The 12,552-nt window shown below is 37.6% G+C and overlaps 1 pseudogene; it reads right to left on the reverse strand.

The window, feature by feature from the left end:
- Positions 1–12,053, reverse strand: part of LOC118968434 (uncharacterized) — a 30,324-nt pseudogene extending 18,271 nt beyond the window's left edge.
- Positions 12,054–12,552: the final 499 nt, after the last annotated feature.

The following is a 12,552-nucleotide window of genomic DNA, read 5'->3' on the forward strand; positions in this document are numbered from 1 at the left end:
GTTTCAAGTTACAGGACAATGATACTCTTTGAGTTTAAAGGAGGAAAAAAATGAAAGACAATGTTTCTAAAGAGTGTAGAAACACTTGCAAAATTAAATAGTAATGAATTAAACTCTTTGAATCAGCCTACTGTGGAATAAAGAAGCAGTTGTAGGTCAACTTCAAAATTCTGGTATTTTCATCTCTGTTGGAATTTCTTGGCAGTGATTCCCACTTAAAGGTTTATAGTGAATATAATACAACATTTCTACTGATCAAAGAAAGTTACTTGGTGTCAGAAAACAACTTGGGAGCCAGAATGTTTACTGGGTAATTTCTTAATGAGTTTTGGCACATGTTTCTCATCTTTTTAAGAGGGAGGAATGTAGCTCAGGAATGCACAAAGTCAACCCATGAGTTTTTTGGCAGGTGTAGAGATGTAGCACAGCTGGAGAAAAACTCCCTTCTTTGAAATCTCCTGTCTCAAACACTACATCCATTTTTAGTCATGTTCTGCTGCCAGTTTAGATTTTAATATGAACAGGAATTGGGGGATTTTTTTTGATACAGTAAGAAGACAGATTGGAATCTATTCATTGGTTGCCCTCTCTCGTCTCCACAAGTATCTGTGAGAACAACAGGGGAGGGACAGTGAGGGAGGAGAATGAGATGTCCTGTTCTTGCTCTGTTGGCAAGAATCCTGGCAACCAGGACAACTGAGATAGCAATTTATCTTGCGGCATGATCTCTACCTCTGAATCAGCAGCCTTCTGGTTAACTGGGAAATATAAAACATTGAGGATTAGTCCTTTAAAAATGCCTTTTAGTTTGCATATAAAATAATATTTATTTATTGTACAAAGTATAGGAAATAAAGGAAAAATAGGTGAAGATGTTGTCTTGTGCAGCTCCCGCCTTTCTAGCTTTAATATATCATTATCCTTCTTGTCCAATACAACTTGAAAAAAGACCTCAATTTCTCCAAGCAACACAATCTAGTTTTTCAAAAGCAGTCAACACATATATCAAGTTGCATACATGGAGTTAAGAACTGACCTGTGTTGAAAATACAAGAGGAACAGAGATTTGATTCCTGACACACAAATCCTAATTGGTAGGTGTTAGTGATGAACAATTAAGTCTGAGAAATTACAGTATATCTGGAGGCTGAATGAGTCTGTATAAATAAGAGAAAAAAGAGTGTAAGTGTCATGGATCACTAACTGCTTGACTTCGTGTGTACTTCCCTGAGCCTTGGCTTCTTTTCCTAAAAATTGAAGGGATTGGACCAGGTGATATGTAGAGTGACCAACCTGTTCTAGTCTGCCCGGGACTTCCCCAGTTTCAGCACTGAAAGTCCTATGTCCCAGGAACCCCTTCCTACTAATTTTAAAACTGAAAGTCCCTTGATCTAGGGTTCCCCAAACTCCTGGACACACAGTTGTTCAACCTATTTATACACTTCTATCTAATTCTCATATTCTATATTTGTTAAAAAACAAAATTCAAGTGAGTCCATTTTAAAGATTGTATTGACTTTTTTCATTGATTTATGAATCAGGGAGCATCCAATGTAACAGATAGAAAGGTGGTCTGCAGAATGAAGGGATTTTATAGGCATAGGGAGCAGGGACAAGGGACTATAGTAGGCAAAAATGAGGGTTGTTTGTTGCAAGGCTCCTTTCCTTTGGGGGACAGCAAGCTGCCAGGCAGGTGACCTCACTAGTGTTAAAGGCAATTCCTGATCGGCTGGTTTAAGCCTTCATTTCTGGGAAAGCTGTAACTATAAGTCTCATTTTGGTGTTATGAGGCTTAGCATAAGTGACTCCACTTTGGGCCTATTGTCTTGTTTTTAACAGACTATATATTGAGAAAGAATTTTGTCAAGGTTTATGACATGACTTCAGATTAGATACAAATTGAGATACTGTATGTGCATTATCAATACTATTGTTTTCTTCTTAAAAAAAAGCTTCCTAAAAGGTAAGTTATTTAAATATATTTTAGGTAAATCAGGCTTTGTGTAGTACTATGCGACAAAAACATTAGTGTTGTATTTACAGAAAGTGGATTTTAAACTTCTAAGAAAATAAATAAAATGAGTATCTGTACACACTGTGTAGAATCAGAGAGTTCTGCAATCAACTGCCTTGGTTGTGATTCTCAGTTGGGTCCCCTTGCAGTCTGGGTAATGGCAAGAGTACTGGCTTTGCAATCAGGCAATTTTTGCTCCTTTGTTTACAAGCCATGAGAGCTGTAGAAAATAACTCCTTTGTGATACAGTTTCTTCATTTATAAAACATGAATAATAATAGCTATCTAGCAAGGTTGTTATGAGAATCACAGAGTACAGTAATATGTAGTAAGTGTTTAACAAATGTTTGTTCAGTTTCCCTGAATACTTGGCTTTCTATTGTTTTTCAATCAAAGGGAACTGGATCTGATTGGGACACAAGTGAGAAAGAGGCTCTTTATGTATGCTTATCTGAAAAATATTAAGTATGAATATATATACATGTGCATATAGACACATGTATATATAAACATAATTTCCTTTTAATGTTGCCCAGGAGAGTCAAGTCATGTCTTAAACATTACTACTCAAAATTAGGATCCAACCTCGGTCATAGAGTCTTACTCCATTTAACTGTGGAAAAAAACTATTTTACTGCAGTAAAAACTGATTTAATTTGTTCAGTGCTTATTAAGTCTAATGATTTGTTTGTATTTTAATAGCAAAAAAAATGTTCAATTTTGTAGGTAATACCAGATTGAATGCTGATGCACAGATTACCAAGGGCAATTTTAAATTAAAAAAATGTTTAAAGCCAAAATTCTTAAATGTACACCAAAAATATGGCTAATAAGCAATAATAGCGTTTAACTTATTCTAGTGTGCATATATTACAAACAGTACTGTGGAAAGTAATGGCCTAAAGTAAAAATAAGGCCACATAAGGAATAAAAAGTCTGATTCCATAATGCATCTGAAAAAAAGTATGTGGGTAAAAAAGGTTTGTTATACATATCACTGGGGATTTAAAGGGCAGGGCAGCCCAGCTCCTTGAGGTGTGTAACTATTCAGTGACAAACCAGAGTGTTATTAGCTCTTGTCCCAGACAGTGAATAATGTAATTCCTTCCCCAGCTCTACATTTATACACTTCTTAGCCAAGAGACAAGTGTCAGTTTGTATTTCATAGCCCAAGCTATTTTAACATCTCTAATTTTATTTGTATGCCCAAAAATGTTGGTGGCAGAAAACACAGCGTAAAATATTGAATTACCCAGTTCACTGCCATTTCCAAAATGCTGTTGTACACCGACTGTGTGCCTGGGAGCTGTGCCAGGCACTGGGAGGAGTGAGCATGGTGATAATTAAATTAACAAACAAATGGCAGGCATACCCTATAGCCCTCTAAGAGAGTACAGGTTTTCTGAGGAGGCACAATTTTAGAAAATAAAATAAAAATAAAGTGGTTACTTTTACAAAAATAAAAATAAGAAATTTTACAAAATAAAATAAGCAATTTAGTTGGGATTATTTAAATATGTTTTTGAAACATTTTCACCCAGAATGAAAAAAGATAAGATTAATGCCAATGTGGTTAGTTGCAATGTGATGTTCTACAACTTTAGAAGTTTCTTCGGATTAGCAAAAACTTTCCAGGAAGTGAAGCAGTTATAAATAGTTTTAGATCTTTGTGGAAATATGCTGAGAAACTGGCAGAAAGTGAATCCAAGGAGCATTTAACAAGACCCACCTGAGCAAGATCTAAAAAAAAACAAAACAAATGGAGTTGTCCATGGATTATGTACCTATTATCAGAGACATTCATGCAAAACTACAGACTAAGAGGTGAAAGAATTGCAACCACAAGAAAGTGAGATACAGTTAGTGAAATTCTGAACTGCTGTCTTAGGCTAAGTCAAACGTAAGAAAGAACAACCCTGCTTTTAATAACAGATGGAGAAAGGCTATGGAAGTGACAGATTCTGGTAAAGCACAGCATTCTCTAACAGACACTAAGCATGACATTTCTAATCTATGGGCATGGGCTTTATTTTGCAGTGTTACCACTGTTTTTGGATCAAATGGGTTATTCAGAATTTGTGACATTTTAGGCATCAGTGGAAAAAGTTTTTAGATTTTAGAGAACTGTACCTTCAATATATCTCAACAGTGTGATTTGAGGGATTTCAGGGAAGGCTTCCCATCTCCCATTAACTTTCACATTTATGAATATAAAGTCCCACTATTAGCCATATCTGTGTGGAGGACATCATTCTTACTCTTGACCTCTTTTTGAAGGTGGCAGTACTGTCTCTCCTTTACACCTTACATCAGTGCTTATTAGAGCACTTTCCTGGTTGATGAGAGGTATGAGAACTCTAGGGAGTGAGTGTGGAAGGGGCGGGAAGACTAGGGGCTGCAGAAATGGAGTGAGAGTCCTGGAAGATGATGATCCTGCTGGCTTGCTAGGTTTTTCTGGGCTCTGCTGAATGAAACATGGGATTTGTGCGCAAGGCCTTGAGAGCTAAGAAATCTTCACTTTGTGTAGGAAATATGTTTTGTCTCACTGGGATATTGTTAGGGTGGAAGTAATAATGAAATAATAATAATAGAACTTCTAAAGTTCTCTGAGCATTCCTGAAGAATATGGTTATAACATTGTGAGACAATATATCAGTAATCAACTTCCATGTAAATCTAGGCCAAAGAAAATTTAACCAAATGGGAAGAAAATAAATCCATGAGAATGCCTTTAGCAAGGTCACAGAACAAAATAGTTTCTAGCCCTGAGAACCCATGATTTCCTTCCTGTTTCTTTTTATCTGTATCCATTTTGTACTCCACTGCTTTCGCTCTAATGTCCCGTTCCTACCCTTGCTTTCGCTCTAATGTCCTGTTCCCTACCCTTGCTTTTCTCTGTCAGGATATTTTTCTATTCGAGACCTGAGGATATCACCACTCTCCTGGTTTTTGCTTTTGCATTGTGTAGCAGCTTTTAAATTCCCATCTTTTTTAGCAGCTGCAGCCAGACAAACATATGAGTCAGTAGGAGGGGTTTAGAGGAACTGGCTTAGTTCTCCAGGGAGCAGTAACCTTTTGGCAGTCCAACAAACAGAACATTTAAAGTCCAATGACTGCAAAAGCTCCTCTGTACATGTGATAGCAACTGCAGTTTTCCCAAGGTCTTCTAAGAGTTTTTTCAGAGGGAATCAGGTTTCTGCCTATAGAGAGACACATTCCTAAAGGCTTAACTCTGACCTCATAGCTAAGGGGATACAAAATAAAATTTGGAGACAGCTGGGAAGTGATAAAGCAGAATTTTGGGAAATTTGGGAATATGAAAGTGAAAAGGTCTTATTAAATGTTGTCGTTAGGTTGATTTCTGTATACCCTACACCTTGAATAGCAAAGCGAGGCTAATCCTTTTTTCCCGTATTTCATGGTAGCAGGATCTGCCTCTTCTGGTGTTCATGTAAGTGAGTCTCGCACGTGTGGCTGCCCGAATCTGGTGGTCCTTGAGGGCCTTGTGGGGAATTTTCAACTCAATATTTGTCACCTGTTTATACTCCCAAAATGACAGTGGTCCACAGGCTAAGGTGTGCCTGTGACTACTTCTATTTCAGGGGACTCATTGATGATATTTGACTTTAACAAGAAAACCAATTTGATCAACTTAATATTAAGAAGAAAACAAACATAGGAGTGGGTTGCTCACTCCCATAAGAAACCAATAAATGATTTTGTGTTTTTATATTTCCTTACATTGTTCTTCCCCATATCTTTTGAATTCTTCATTGCGTATCATAAAATGAAAAGACTTGGTTGCCAGACTCTTGTGTGGAAGGATGAATCGTGGAAGTTTTTTGGTGGCAAGTAGGTTCTTTTTTGCTAAATGAAAATTCAGACAATACTTGATACATATTTGCTAAGATAAGGTTTCATAATAAAGTCTGATTATCCTGAAAAATGTAACACACTAGTATCTCAGTTAACATAGAAGAAAGTGATAACCAGAGGCTAGTTGAAGAGCCACAGTTCAGTGAAGCTGGAATGTCTTACCTGATGACCCCAAGGGATCAATTGGGGTTCTTAATTTCAGATAACAGAACCTCTGTTCAACGTAGGCAGAAAATTAATTTTTTGGATGGATATTGGGTTTCTCACAAATTGGCCAGAGGGCTAGAGATATAATTCAGAAAGAGACTGGGAACAGGAGGAGGATAAGCAGCCAAGGACACAGCTGAGATCACACCATTGGCACAGACTACTTAGAATTGGTCACTATTTCTGCTGCCATTGACATCGATGCCTCTGGGCACTCACCACACCACTGGCCACTGTGGGGGCCAGGAATATTCTCTGGCTATTTGAGCAACTTGAAATCTCTCCCTCAAGAATCAAAGGGTCAGTCAAAAGCACCTAATTGGCTAAGCCCAGGTTGTGTGTATTTGTCCAAACAGCCTGAATGGGAAAGCATGGGCAGCAGGAAATTGGGAGGTTTGCATTTTCATTTTCGACTCAGTTTTCTTCATCAGTTCATCTTACAACAATGTTAAGAATCCCCTCTTCCCTTAACTTACCCTCTTAGAGGTAAAGATATCCATCCTTCTTGTACTCTTGCAGTACCTTGTGTCTTAGTTTTACTGGATTGTACTATTTATAATTTACATGTTTATTTTCCCCCACTAGACTGTAAACTTAATGGAGAATGGTGATTGGTTGTATTTTTAACCTCATCACCTACAAGGCTGAACAAGTGTTAGGTGCTTAAAATATATTAGTTGAGTAAATTAGTGATGATATCACAGGGAAGGCTAATGTAATGATAACATTAAATAATAAGAGCAAACAAGTATTGATGGAAAACTTGTTATACACTGGCCACTTTCTCATTTTATCCTTATAACAGTCCGATGAAGTAGGTTCTATTCATTTCTCATTATATGCATGAGAAACTAAGGCTCAGGTTAACTAACTTGTCCTAGTTTGTATAACTGACAGAGCCAGGATTTCAGCTAGGGCATGCTGACACCAGAGCCTGTCATCAGAACTGTACTGCCCCCTGGAGGTAAGTCAGAGAGAAGAGAAAAATGGATCCAATCTCAGAGAAGAGAGATCACTAAATTGCTATCTCTATTCTTCGTTGTTCACCTAGAGCAGATGGTATTTATTTGGTGGTAGACAAGTCAACCAAGAGTTTTATATTTTCTGTTATAAATGATATAAATCCCCTTTTGAATTTGATACTCTCCTAAAGAAACTGGAATTTCATAGTAACTTGAGTAATAAAGCATTCCTTACTGCATTCTTGGCTACGTATCTGTCTCATAATATGAGCAACTAAATATAAATCCACATAACTATAGACTATTCAAATAAGAATTTAAAAATTTTGCATCTCACATCAAAATTTCTCTTTATGTAGTTAACAAAAGTCATGAAAGTGAACTTCATATTTTATCCTAAAACTTAGGAATTTTGAATAGTTTTTCTTCAATAGAAGTACATCTTTAGTACATCTTTAGGAGATCTACTAAATCACAGTTAGGTTGTCTGCTTTTGAAAATAATTATTTTCTAAATAAGGGTAAGTAAATAGCAGTCACCAGATATTTTTATTGGCATAAATGTTTTTATTTTAAAGGTGAGTTATATTGGAGAGAGCACATACCTTCTTTTATCAGAAGTGATAAAAACATGGCATTGTCCTTGGAAAACATCAAAAGCAGATTTTCTTCATCATATTTAAGAAAACAGCATAGATTGTGTCTAGAGTTACCAACTTGAATTTCAAGGTGATTGCTTTGTTTGGGTAAACCAATTGCTAAAGCAAAGATATATTCTGTTATGTCATCACTTCATTCCTCATCACTTCATTCCTTATATTTGAAACATTATCACAAAAACTTGCAGAACTCATACCTGTAATTGCATTCTTATACACAAATCTTATGTAGCTTTGTTACTCTTGAACAAATTTGTAATTCCTAGTTGTGGATTTACCCAACTTGTAAGTTTCAAGTAAATGGACAAGTAGTAAATGCAGACATAGAGGAATAATTTGAATTTAAATAGGCCTGTGGAAAAGACTCTGTAGGTAATGGAAGATCGAGTGTATTTGTAGTGGAGGGCAGAGAAAGGAGGGAGAAGGAAAAAATAAAAGTGTAAGAGAGGCAGGAGATTGTTCATGAAGCTGTAGATTGCTGACAAAACAATGGAAGGAAAAAGATCAGGCTCAATAATGGAGAGGCTGGCGCTGGAGGTAAGAATAAGGCAGTGGGAGAAGGAAAATGCAAAGATCTTAACTTTGATTGGTTTGGGGGGGCGGTTCTAAGAGATGAAAGGATGCAGAATGGTTGAAGTGGATCACAGTTGTAGTTTGACGTTGAAAAGGTCATGAAAGGTGTGCTGGCAGATGTTGGTCTGTAGAGTTTGTCTTGGATGCTAAAGTTACAGAATTTGGGATTGTGCCGTGGAGGTCACCAGAGGTGGTGATAAAGGTGTAGGAAAGTACATAAATTCTCAATTGTGCCTCAAAAGTGTGCTGAGACCTGGTGATGGGAAATTGCTGGGAAGCAAAAGTGGGGGGCGATGTTGACTCCTCCGGTCTTTGGCGGTCTGAAGAGGGAGTTCATCCCCCCCACAGCCCCCACCCCTCTCACCGGCTGCATCTGCGTTTGTTTTTAATTGTTGTTTTTTTTTTTAAGTGAAAGAGAGCAACATCTGGTGGAGAGTGAGCAACTGGGAGTGAGTATCAAACAGCAAAATTGAGATTTCCAGTAAGGTCAGGAGAAAGAGCATTTCTTTTTGGCCTTCTTTAATTATTAACCAGCTCTCAATGAATTAAGACAATGCCGAAGGCATGCTGCTGGATGTTGGGAACTCAGAGATTGGAAACAGTGTGCCATCATGAAAAGTGGATAGATTTTCAAGCCAGCTGAAATTGCCTTTCAAATTTGGCATCATCACCACGGCTCTGTGGTCCTACGAGAGTTCCTTTCTTTCCTGTGACTCTTCTGTAAAATAAAAATAAAAATACTGATAACATCTTGGTTGTTAGGTTAAAATATATTGTAAATAAAAGGCCTATCATAGTGCTGCCCTGTAGTTGCTATTATTATTATATTGTTATTTTGGTTTCTAATCTAATTCATTGGGGGTAGTGACATGCATATAAACTACTCACAACCTGGTAGAATTACTGAGGTTAAATAACCCTTGACAGTCTTATTTGGGGACTCTGGCACTTGGTTAAAATTTAATGAGTGCCAGGCCAAAAATGTTGTTACCCAGAGACAGGGAGACAGAACACACATGGGCCACCATGACAGCACTACGGTACATGATGGCAGTCATGGGGGCAGGCTGGGGGTAAGGCCCCAGGGGATGGAGCAAGAAACAGCTATGTCAGAAATTAGTTTCTGGGCTTCAGTTTCTTTACTTATTAGAAAAAACAGACCTCCCTGTCTTCTGTTTGGATGTTGTCCTCCATGAAGGTAATATAGGTGAAAAAATTCTTGACAAAGTGAAGGGTGTGTATATGTAGGGTGTTATGTGTATGAACATTTATGGGAAGAATTTCCAGTGGCTGCTGTTCCCCACTATCCTGATGAGATATGGGGAAAATGTTGAACTACTTTCTACATGAGACCCAAGGGAACAAAAAAAATCTCCAATATAATTGAAACGTTTATGCATCATAAGATTGGTGAAAAAGAAAAATTTTGTCACTATGAGGAGAGAGTTTGCTTGGTAATTTCTAGTGTTGTCCTGTCAGTCTTTAGAAAATATTTTGCTTAGTAACCAATACTGTAATATGTTGAAATGTGACATTTTTCTAGGCCATTTTTGGATACTTAAAAGGAAAAAAACAGTCCGTGGTTTCTTTGGAAGAATATCAGAAAATGAGGATTTCTTGCTCACTAATAATTCTGTTTAGATTTGTATGGCTCTTCTCTTTAACCAATCAGCTGTCTCTAGAACATGTTCTTCCTTCCATCTGTTTGCTGGAGCAAGTTTTGCTCATTTGACTCAGCTGTCTGTTTCCTTTGGCCTCCAGTGATTGGTTGTATCTAAAATTTTTTGAAATGTAGTTTGTTTAAACTATAGTAATAATAGGTAAAAATGAATAAGTAGAAGGAATTAATTCATCAGAAAATGCCACCCATTTAAGATCAGATGAAAGAGATTATCATTCATAATAATAATGGCTAATAAGTAGTGAATGCATCTTTTAACCTGTTTAACATCTTCATAACAACACAAGCCTTTGTTACTACTGCCCTATTTGAAAGGTGAGGGGACTGAAATGGAAGATGTCATTACCCTCTCAAGGGCTCCACTGAATCAATGGCAGAGTTGGGACTGGAAAACACATAGCATATAGATTTAAGCATTAGGAGGTGCCATCTTTTCAGTTTTGGAAGACTTAGAGAAGAAAACATAGTAACATGGGGGAAAAAAATCCATCAATCAAAGACCATGAAAGAATGATATTCAGTTACCAAATTTTAAAATGTGAGGAATAGGGGCACTTTCTAATGTTTGAGAAAGGTAAGTTTAGTAAATAATTGGAAAGGTGTTTGATAAATTTATGCAACTTATTAACCCAAGAAGTGATTTACACTGAAAACCCTTATTGTTTAAAAAATTTCTGTGAAATAAATGTTCATTGAGTATCTTTGCTCTGGGGTGTGAATTCCCAGCCTTTTAGGCTCACTTCAGGTCACATGACCGAGCTGCCTTTCATTCTTGTGGTTCTGTCGATGGAACCCTAGTGTGGGGCTGTAGGAAACTTTTCATGCTCTTACTTGTGGGAACTTAACTTCTTTCTGCGGGTTTGACTTTGTTCTCCTGTCTGTCTCCACGGGGAATTTTCTTCTAGTTTTTCAAAATCACCCCTACACTTGGCTAGGTTTTTTTAAGATAAATTGTCTGTTTTCAGCTTTAGAAACTGAATTTTGGGTGGCAACCATTCAACAATGAATGGAACAGTGACATGGTGGCTGGCAAGAGGCAAAAGGATCAGGATTCCATTACTTTGTATAATGACTGAGTTTTCTGTAATTTATTAAGTACTCTAAAGAGGAATTTTTCATTATGAAATTAATAAGATGGATTTTTAGATCCTTAAGTCTGTCTTTGCAAAATTATTCTGTTCTAATTTGTGGAAATGTAGCCCTTCATCTTTCATTTAGGAATGTGGGTATTGGCATGTTATTTGTTGCTGTGAGATTTTATGAGACATTCATTTAAGTTCAAATGGTTAAATTGAATGATTACTTTTTTTTAAGTTATTTTGATTTATTTTTTCTGTTTTAAAGAAACTTAAAATTTAAAAGTTTATTGTATTTGCAGAGCCAGAACCATGGTATATTATTATTCTGTAAAATATTTTAACAAAAGAAGGGACCAAGTGAAGAATATGATAATAATAGTAAACTCTTAGCACTGTTATTCCTCTGACCTTCCTTCTCTATGTGGCAATAACAGGAATTTATATTTTGATCATATGGTTTAGAAATACCAAATTACCCATTCTTAATACTCTTTGTTGAGGTATACTATGTGAGACCAACGGTGTGCTGTTTTGTTTATAGAGACCTGCAATCTGAGATGTTCCAGTGACAGCTGAGTGTTTCCTAGGTGACTCATGGGGAAGTAGGACATTGCAGTGATAATATGATGGTTTCCAGAGGCCACGGGAGTCAAGCTGGTGGCCTGGCCTATGAGATATATCTGGGCCTCATTGTCACGTCTCTCTCCCCTCTGGGCTTGTATGCTGCATTTTCTCAGGCATATTTCATGCTAACATGAGAGCAAAACACCCTTATTGGCACATTAAGGCACTAACAGGCATTCACAAATGCCATCTCAGACAGCTTCTGAAGGGGCTTTTCAGCTGTCACCATGACCCCTGCTGGGCTAAACACATGCTTCAAGCATGTGGAGGAGTGGTCAGGTTCAGAGGCTTGGCTGCTACTCGGTATTATTCCTGGCTCTGGTTTCTGTTCCACTTGCCAACATTCTAATTGTGTGGGGCTTGCAGCTGCCACAGTCATACTGGTCTCGGTTTGGTGTTTCCAGACTCCTGAAGATTCCACCACTTCTGCCAGAAGTCCTCCCAGTTCTTACCACCCAGACTGCTTTCAAGTTCAGAGGCAATGCTGAGGAGACTGCTTCTCTCCTTCTCTGCCTACCTGCCACCTCTCTCGTCCCACCCTCTTTCCCCATCTCTCTTTCTCTCCCTCTCTCTCTCCTTTCCTGGCTCTTCCTCTCTTGTGCTGGAGCTCATGTTTTTGCTCTCTCTTTTTCTTAATTACATATTACAAGTCATGGAGGACGACTATTAACTTTGCTTGTATGGTGCCCCCGTTGGGCTCTGTGGAGAGGAGCAGTTTATGAATGGCTTAAATGTCATTCACCAGTGTTTTTCTAGTCCCCTTTGTTGTTGTTTCTTGCTAGAAAGTAGGTCTGGGTTAACTTAAATGCATCTATTAAGCAGGAGGTCTTTCCTTGTAGCAATGCACATATAAATTGATCGTGAGTAAATCAGTTGTG

This window comes from Manis javanica, chromosome 3, assembly GCF_040802235.1.
Source record: "Manis javanica isolate MJ-LG chromosome 3, MJ_LKY, whole genome shotgun sequence".
NCBI classification, from domain to species: Eukaryota; Metazoa; Chordata; class Mammalia; order Pholidota; family Manidae; genus Manis; species Manis javanica.